This window comes from Salvelinus alpinus, chromosome 21 (genome assembly GCF_045679555.1).
Source record: "Salvelinus alpinus chromosome 21, SLU_Salpinus.1, whole genome shotgun sequence".
In the NCBI taxonomy this organism is placed as follows: Eukaryota; Metazoa; Chordata; class Actinopteri; order Salmoniformes; family Salmonidae; genus Salvelinus; species Salvelinus alpinus.
Window position 1 is genome coordinate 35,281,816 of NC_092106.1, and position 7,500 is coordinate 35,289,315.

General features: G+C 47.7%; 1 protein-coding gene across 5 annotated transcripts in view; it reads left to right on the forward strand.

Annotated features, from left to right (window-relative positions):
- The window catches only part of LOC139548283 (roundabout homolog 2-like), a 619,120-nt gene that overhangs the window by 492,356 nt on the left and 119,264 nt on the right, over positions 1-7,500 (forward strand). The window lies entirely within an intron of this gene.

Below are 7,500 nucleotides of genomic sequence, written 5' to 3' on the forward strand. Positions count from 1 at the left end.
ATCAGTAGTACTGAGTGGTTGATCCTGTATAGGTGAGGTGCCAGCCTGGCCTTCTCTACCACGCTGTAGTTTACAAAGACTAACTCAGGACGAGTGATCAATGTCAGAATGTCTCTCTCTCTATCTCTCTTTCTATCTCTCTTTATCTCTCTTTACCTCGCTCTCTCTCTGTCTAATGATAACTCTACAGGAGAGACAGGACTGCTGCCAGCCAGCTCAGCCTGCCAGCCAGCAGGCATTAAACAGGACCATTAGGCTGTTCACAACACTCATTAACCACACAGGGTAACCCTGCTAGCAGCTAGACAAACACCCTGTGCCCCCATAGCTCTGTCTGTCAATCAGTGGTCAGCCAAGGGAGACAAAGCGGTCTCATTGTCCATACCAGAGGCCGGAGTCTGCAGACAGACGGACAGACAGATAGGCAGGGTATCTATGTGTGCCAACTGAGGACATGACCCTGGGAGTGTGTGTGTGCAGGTGCAGTTGTACAGGTGAGCCCTTGGCACATAATCCCACAATCACACGACACAACAATGAACCCGTTCGCCCTTTCTGAGAAAGAGAGAAAAACAGAGCGAGTCACACCGGCCCTGTGTGATGTGTATTTGTCATAGTTTATACAGAATACTGTACTACTCTTCCCCCTCTGCTCCCTCTGCTCCCTCTTCCCCCTCTGCTCCCTCTGCTCCCTCTGCTCCCTCTTCCCCCTCTGCTCCCTCTGCTCCCTCTGCTCCCTCTTCCCCCTCTGCTCCCTCTGCTCCCTCTTCCCCCTCTGCTCCCTCTGCTCCCTCTTCCCCCTCTGCTCCCTCTTCCCCCTCTGCTCCCTCTGCTCCCTCTTCCCCCTCTGCTCCCTCTGCTCCCTCTGCCCCCTCTTCCCCCTCTGCTCCCTCTGCTCCCTCTGCTCCCTCTTCCCCCTCTGCTCCCTCTTCCCCCTCTGCTCCCTCTGCCCCCTCTTCCCCCTCTGCTCCCTCTGCTCCCTCTTCCCCCTCTTCCCCCTCTGCTCCCTCTTCCCCCTCTGCTCCCTCTGCTCCCTCTGCTCCCTCTTCCCCCCCCTCTGCTCCCTCTGCTCCCTCTTGCTCCCTCTTCCCCCTCTGCTCCCTCTGCTCCCTCTGCTCCCTCTTCCCCCTCTGCTCCCTCTGCTCCCTCTTCCCCCTCTGCTCCCTCTGCTCCCTCTGCTCCCTCTTCCCTTCCCTCTGCTCCCTCTGCTCCCTCTGCTCCCTCTTCCCCCTCTGCTCCCTCTGCCCCCTCTGCTCCCTCTTCCCCCTCTGCTCCCTCTGCTCCCTCTTCCCCCTCTGCTCCCTCTGCTCCCTCTGCTCCCTCTTCCCCCTCTGCTCCCTCTGCTCCCTCTGCTCCCTCTTCCCCCTCTGCTCCCTCTGCTCCCTCTGCCTCACTGTGTCTCAGTCACTGCACATAGAGTCAACAGCAGGGCTGTGTCACTGCCAGGCTTCAAAGAGACTGGCTTGTCCAACTTTAGGGTCACTCACTGCTAAGGTCACCACATTAAACACAGACTAATGGACGTTTGTCAAGGCTAGCTGCTAGCTGCTCTGTTTGTGTCTGATTAGGTCAGGGTTCATAGGGTAGGGTTCATGAGCTGAGCCAGACCAAGTCGACACAACTAACTTACTCGCTCATGTCTTTGATGTCACTTTGGTTCAGGAAATTAGATATTATTCATTTTGACACATTAATTAACAGACTCGTGAGTTTAGTAACATAAGATAAATCCTGGAACACGATTTTCTCTGTTGCTTCTTCGTTTCCTGTGTCTTGCCTTTGAAGTCCAGTTATATTTGGAGGAGAAAGTACTGAACATGGGAAGCAAAGGTAGCTGAATGATTAGATCTTCACGATCACAATGTTTGTAATTACAGTCCCATGTTGTATTTGTTTCCAGTCTATCTGTATTCCTTTGAAGCAGACTGGATGAATGTGTGAAGACTGGATGCGTGAAGGGTGTATTGTTTTACGTTGGACGTTCTCTGCAGTCTTTGTTGTCTTTGGGAGAGCAGTCGTTTTATTGTACAAGTCAGTATCTTTCCCCACTCTGCAGCTTATCTGCAATTCAACATCAAACACACTGCCTGTCTGACAGACAGAAACTCAGTCTATTCCAGTTTGCCTGCAGATAATGATGCACACATTTTCCCACCAACATACATTCAGTGCCTTCAGAATATATTAATTTATTAATACTTGTTCCACATTTTGTTGCTACAGCCTGCATTCAAAATGTATTAAATTCATGTTTTTCGACTCAGCCATTTACACAGAATACCCCATAATGACAAAGTGAAAGTATGTTTTTAGATATTTTTCCAAATGTATTGAAAATTAAACACAGTAATATCTTATTTACATAAGTATTCACACCCCTGACTCATTACTTTATAGAAGCATATTTGGCAGTGATTACAGCTGTGAGTCTTTCTGGGGATGTCTCCTAGAACTTCCCACACCTGGATTGTATAACATTTGCATATTTAGCTTATCAAAATTCTTCAAGCTCTGTCAAATTGATTGTTGAACATTTAATCAACATTTAGTCATAGATCTTCAAGAAGATTTAAGTCAAAACAGTAACTCGGCCACTCAGGAATATTTACTGTCTTCTTGGTAAGAACTCAAGGGGAGATTTGGCCTTGTGTTTTAGGTTATTGTCCTGCTGAGGGGTGGATTCATCTCCCAGTGTCTGGTGGAAAGCAGACTGAACCAGGTTTTCCTCTAGGATTTTGGCCTGCGCTTAGCTTAATGAAAAGCATACCCAGAACATGATGCAGCCACCGCTATGCTTGAAAATATGGAGAGTGGTACGCAGTAATGTATTGTATTGGATTTGCTCAACACATAAGACTTTGTATTCTGAACAAAAAGTGAATTGCTTTGCCACATTATTTGCAGTATTACTTTAATGCCTTGTTGCAAACAGGATGCATGTTTTTTTAATGTTTTAATTCTGTACAGGCTTCCTTTTTTCACTCTGTCAATTATGTTCATATTGTAGAGTAACTACAATGTTATTGATCCATCCTCAGTGTCCTCCTGTTTTAAAAACTTATTCGGGATTGGTGTCCCATCCATGGGATGGTTGAGCTAACATAGGCTAATGCAATTAGCATGAGGTTGTAAGTAACAAGAACATTTCCCAGGACATAGACATATCTGATATTGGCAGAAAGCTTAAATTCTTGTTAATCTAACTGCGCTGTCCAATTTACAGTAGCTATTACAGTGAAATAATACCATGCTATTGTTTGAGGAGAGTGCACAATGTTGAACATGAAAAGTTATTAATAAACAAATTAGACACATTTGAGCAGTCTTGATATAATATTTTGAACAGAAATGCAATGGTTCATTAGATCACTCTAAAACGTTGCACATACACTGCTTTCATCTAGTGGCCAATATCTAAATTGCACCTGGGCTGGAGTAATACATTATGGTCTTTCTCCTGCGTTTCAAAGATGATGGTACAAAAACAATACAAACAAACGGTTTTTTTTTTCTTTGTATTCTCTTTTACCAGATCTATTGTGTTATATTCTCCTACAGTCCTTTCACATTTCCACAAACTTCAAAGTGTTTCCTTTCAAATAGTACCAAGAATATGCATATCCTTGCTTCAGGTCCTGAGCTACAGGCAGTTAGGTTTGGGTATGTCATTTTAGGCGATAATTGAAAAAAAGGGGCGGATCTGTAATCACCATTGGCCTTATGGTGAAATCCCTTTGCTGTTTCCTTCCTCTCAGGAAACTGAGTTAGGAAGAACGCCATCTAAAGTGTAATTAATAACTTCACCATGCTCAAAGGGATATTCAAAGTCTGGTCATTAAAAAATCAATATTCCACACAGAGGGAGTCACTAAATGTAACACTAATACCAGAACCAGAGCCAGCCCTGAAAGATGCAACCATGCTGTGTGTATGTGCCTGTGCTTGTGGGTAAGGCTGATGTGCATGTTGGCTTAATGTGTGTGTGTGTGTGTCAGTGGTGGTCCTCACCACGGAGGAAATGAAAATGAAAGATCCCAAAAGATCAACCACTTTGATGTGAGGAGAGGCTACTGTTTACTGTTCATCAGAAACGGTTACACTGTCCTTATTAATATGATAAGCTGCAGAAAGAAAGACAATTAGATCCCCCTTCTCTCCCCTTTATACATGTCTTGCTGCCCCCCCCACCTTGTTGGCATAGACTAGAGCATTGTGTGTGTGTGTGTGTGTGTGTGTGTGTGTGTGTGTGTGTGTGTGTGTGTGTGTGTGTGTGTGTGTGTGTGTGTGTGTGTGTGTGTGTGTGTGTGTGTGTGTGTGTGTGTGTGTGTGTGTGTGTGTGTGTGTGTGTGTGTGTTTCAAAGGATGATTGCTGGAGCCTCAGCTGAATAAACAGCTCTTTAATGTGCTCAGTGGCTCTAGCTGCCTTTCAGGCAAACACAGACACAGGTCCTGGCATGGGGTAAAGCAGGGATAGGGTGGTACACAGACACAGGTCCTGGCATGGGGTAAAGCAGGGATAGGGTGGTACACAGACACAGGTCCTGGCATGGGGTAAAGCAGGGATAGGGTGGCACACAGACACAGGTTCTGGCATGGGGTAAAGCAGGGATAGGGTGGTACACAGACACAGGTCCTGGCATGGGGTAAAGCAGGGATAGGGTGGCACACAGACACAGGTTCTGGCATGGGGTAAAGCAGGGATAGGGTGGCACACAGACACAGGTCCTGGCATGGGGTAAAGCAGGGATAGGGTGGTACACAGACACAGGTTCTGGCATGGGGTAAAGCAGGGATAGGGTGGTACACAGACACAGGTCCTGGCATGGGGTAAAGCAGGGATAGGGTGGTACACAGACACAGGTCTTGGCATGGGGTAAAGCAGGGATAGGGTGGTACACAGACACAGGTCCTGGCATGGGGTAAAGCAGGGATAGGGTGGCACACAGACACAGGTTCTGGCATGGGGTAAAGCAGGGATAGGGTGGTACACAGACACAGGTTCTGGCATGGGGTAAAGCAGGGATAGGGTGGTACACAGACACAGGTTCTGGCATGGGGTAAAGCAGGGATAGGGTGGTACACAGACACAGGTCCTGGCATGGGGTAAAGCAGGGATAGGGTGGTACACAGACACAGGTCCTGGCATGGGGTAAAGCAGGGATAGGGTGGTACACAGACACAGGTCCTGGCATGGGGTAAAGCAGGGATAGGGTGGCACACAGACACAGGTCCTGGCATGGGGTAAAGCAGGGATAGGGTGGCACACAGACACAGGTTCTGGCATGGGGTAAAGCAGGGATAGGGTGGTACACAGACACAGGTCCTGGCATGGGGTAAAGCAGGGATAGGGTGGTACACAGACACAGGTCCTGGCATGGGGTAAAGCAGGGATAGGGTGGTACACAGACACAGGTCCTGGCATGGGGTAAAGCAGGGATAGGGTGGCACACAGACACAGGTCCTGGCATCGGGTAAAGCAGGGATAGGGTGGCACACAGACACAGGTCCTGGCATGGGGTAAAGCAGGGATAGGGTGGTACACAGACACAGGTCCTGGCATGGGGTAAAGCAGGGATAGGGTGGCACACAGACACAGGTCCTGGCATGGGGTAAAGCAAGGATAGGGTGGCACACAGACACAGGTCCTGGCATGGGGTAAAGCAGGGATAGGGTGGTACACAGACACAGGTCCTGGCATGGGGTAAAGCAGGGATAGGGTGGTCAACAGAGGCTTAGTAGCACATTTACAAGGTTGTAGTGTATGTTGTTGTATTAGGGTATGCTAGCTTTAACACTGGTATAAGACGAATACGGTATGAACTAGAATGAACTAGAACTGTAGATCTGTAGAACTTGTGTGTAACTTCCGTATGGCTGGAAGAGGGAAGTTTCTATACATCAATCAGTAATATGGAGAGGACGGAGCTCATGGAAATCAGTCTGCCACATCTGCGAGCCAGGATGGGAGGAACAGAGAGGAACAGAAAGCTCATTTTGTCCAGGCGGGAGATATTCAGAAGTGTCAACTATAGCGAGCCCCAAATCCCAGAGAACGGACTTGGACAGGGTGTGTTGTTATCTCCCAGCTCTCTCTGTGTGGCTCAAATCCCTTTCTCCCTCCCTCCTCCTCTCCCTCCTTCCTCTCTTTCTCTCCCCTCCTCTGACCCCTGTGCCCTCCTCTTATCTGAATCCCACCACCCCAGCAGCCCATCTGTATTCAGACTGTCAGTCCCCCCGACCCCAGAGCTACAGCCCCCCAATACCCCACACTGCCTTTCAATATCCATCCTTTCCTTTCTAATATAGCTTTGTCTCTGCATGTGTGTGTGCGTGCTTCTTCGTGTGTGTGTGTGTGTGTGTGTGTGTGTGTGTGTGTGTGTGTGTGTGTGTGTGTGTGTGTGTGTGTGTGTGTGTGTGTGTGTGTGTGTGTGTGTGTGTGTGTGTGTGTGTGTGTGTGTGTTTATGCGTGTATACGTGTGCGTGTGTGTTACAGTGGTGTGGTGGGTGACGTCATTCTACTGAGCTATTTACTTTAAGTTCCTATTCTTACCTTGTATTATTTCTTATTGTTTTTACATTGGTGAAAAGGAAAATGCAAGTAAGCATTTTGTTGGACAGTGTATACCATGTTTTAATCCTGTAAATATGACTAATGAAAAGTCTCTTAGAGAAAGCTGTTACCGACATTGCTGTTACCAACATTGCTGTTAACGACAGTGTTGTTAGAGGGTGTTGTTAGAGAGTGTTGTTAGATCCGCAACTAAGCAGAAAAAAACATGGCAGGCTACAACTTCTGTCTCCATTACTTCCACTGATATATATATATATAGATACATCTGGTATTCATGAGTGTGTGTGTGTGTGTGTGTGTGTGTGTGTGTGTGTGTGTGTGTGTGTGTGTGTGTGTGTGTGTGTGTGTGTGTGTGTGTGTGTGTGTGTGTGTGTGTGTGTGTGTGTGTGTGTGTGTGTGTGTGTGTCATCCTGTGCTAGCAATAGACTGAATCTATTATACTGTGAGTGCCTACAATATAAAGTCAGCCAGTTAAATGAAAGACATACTGTAGCAGAAAATAGCAGAGAACTATACAGTGTCTTTAATTAGGGAGTGGATACAGGTCATCTGTAATGTACCAAGTGTATAGATAATTTAACCTCATCTCTGATGGAAAATCTTCAAAAGGCGCCTGTCTCCTTCATCTCATGTGAGGAAAAAGAGTTTGAGCATGTGAACACGGGGCCTCCCGAGTGACGCAGCGCTCTAAGGCACTGCATCGCAGGGTTACGGGAAGGGTTGGCCGGCCGGGAATTCCTTGTGCGTCGTGCTCTAGCGACTCATTGAGGCGGGCTGGGCACCTGCAAGCTGACTTCGGTCGCCAGCTGGACGGTGATTCCTCCAACACGTTGGTGCGGCTGGCTTCCGGGTTAAAGAAAGCAGTGTGTCAAGAAGCAGTGCGGCTTGGCAGGGTCGTGTTTCGGAGGACGCACAGCTCTCGACCTTTA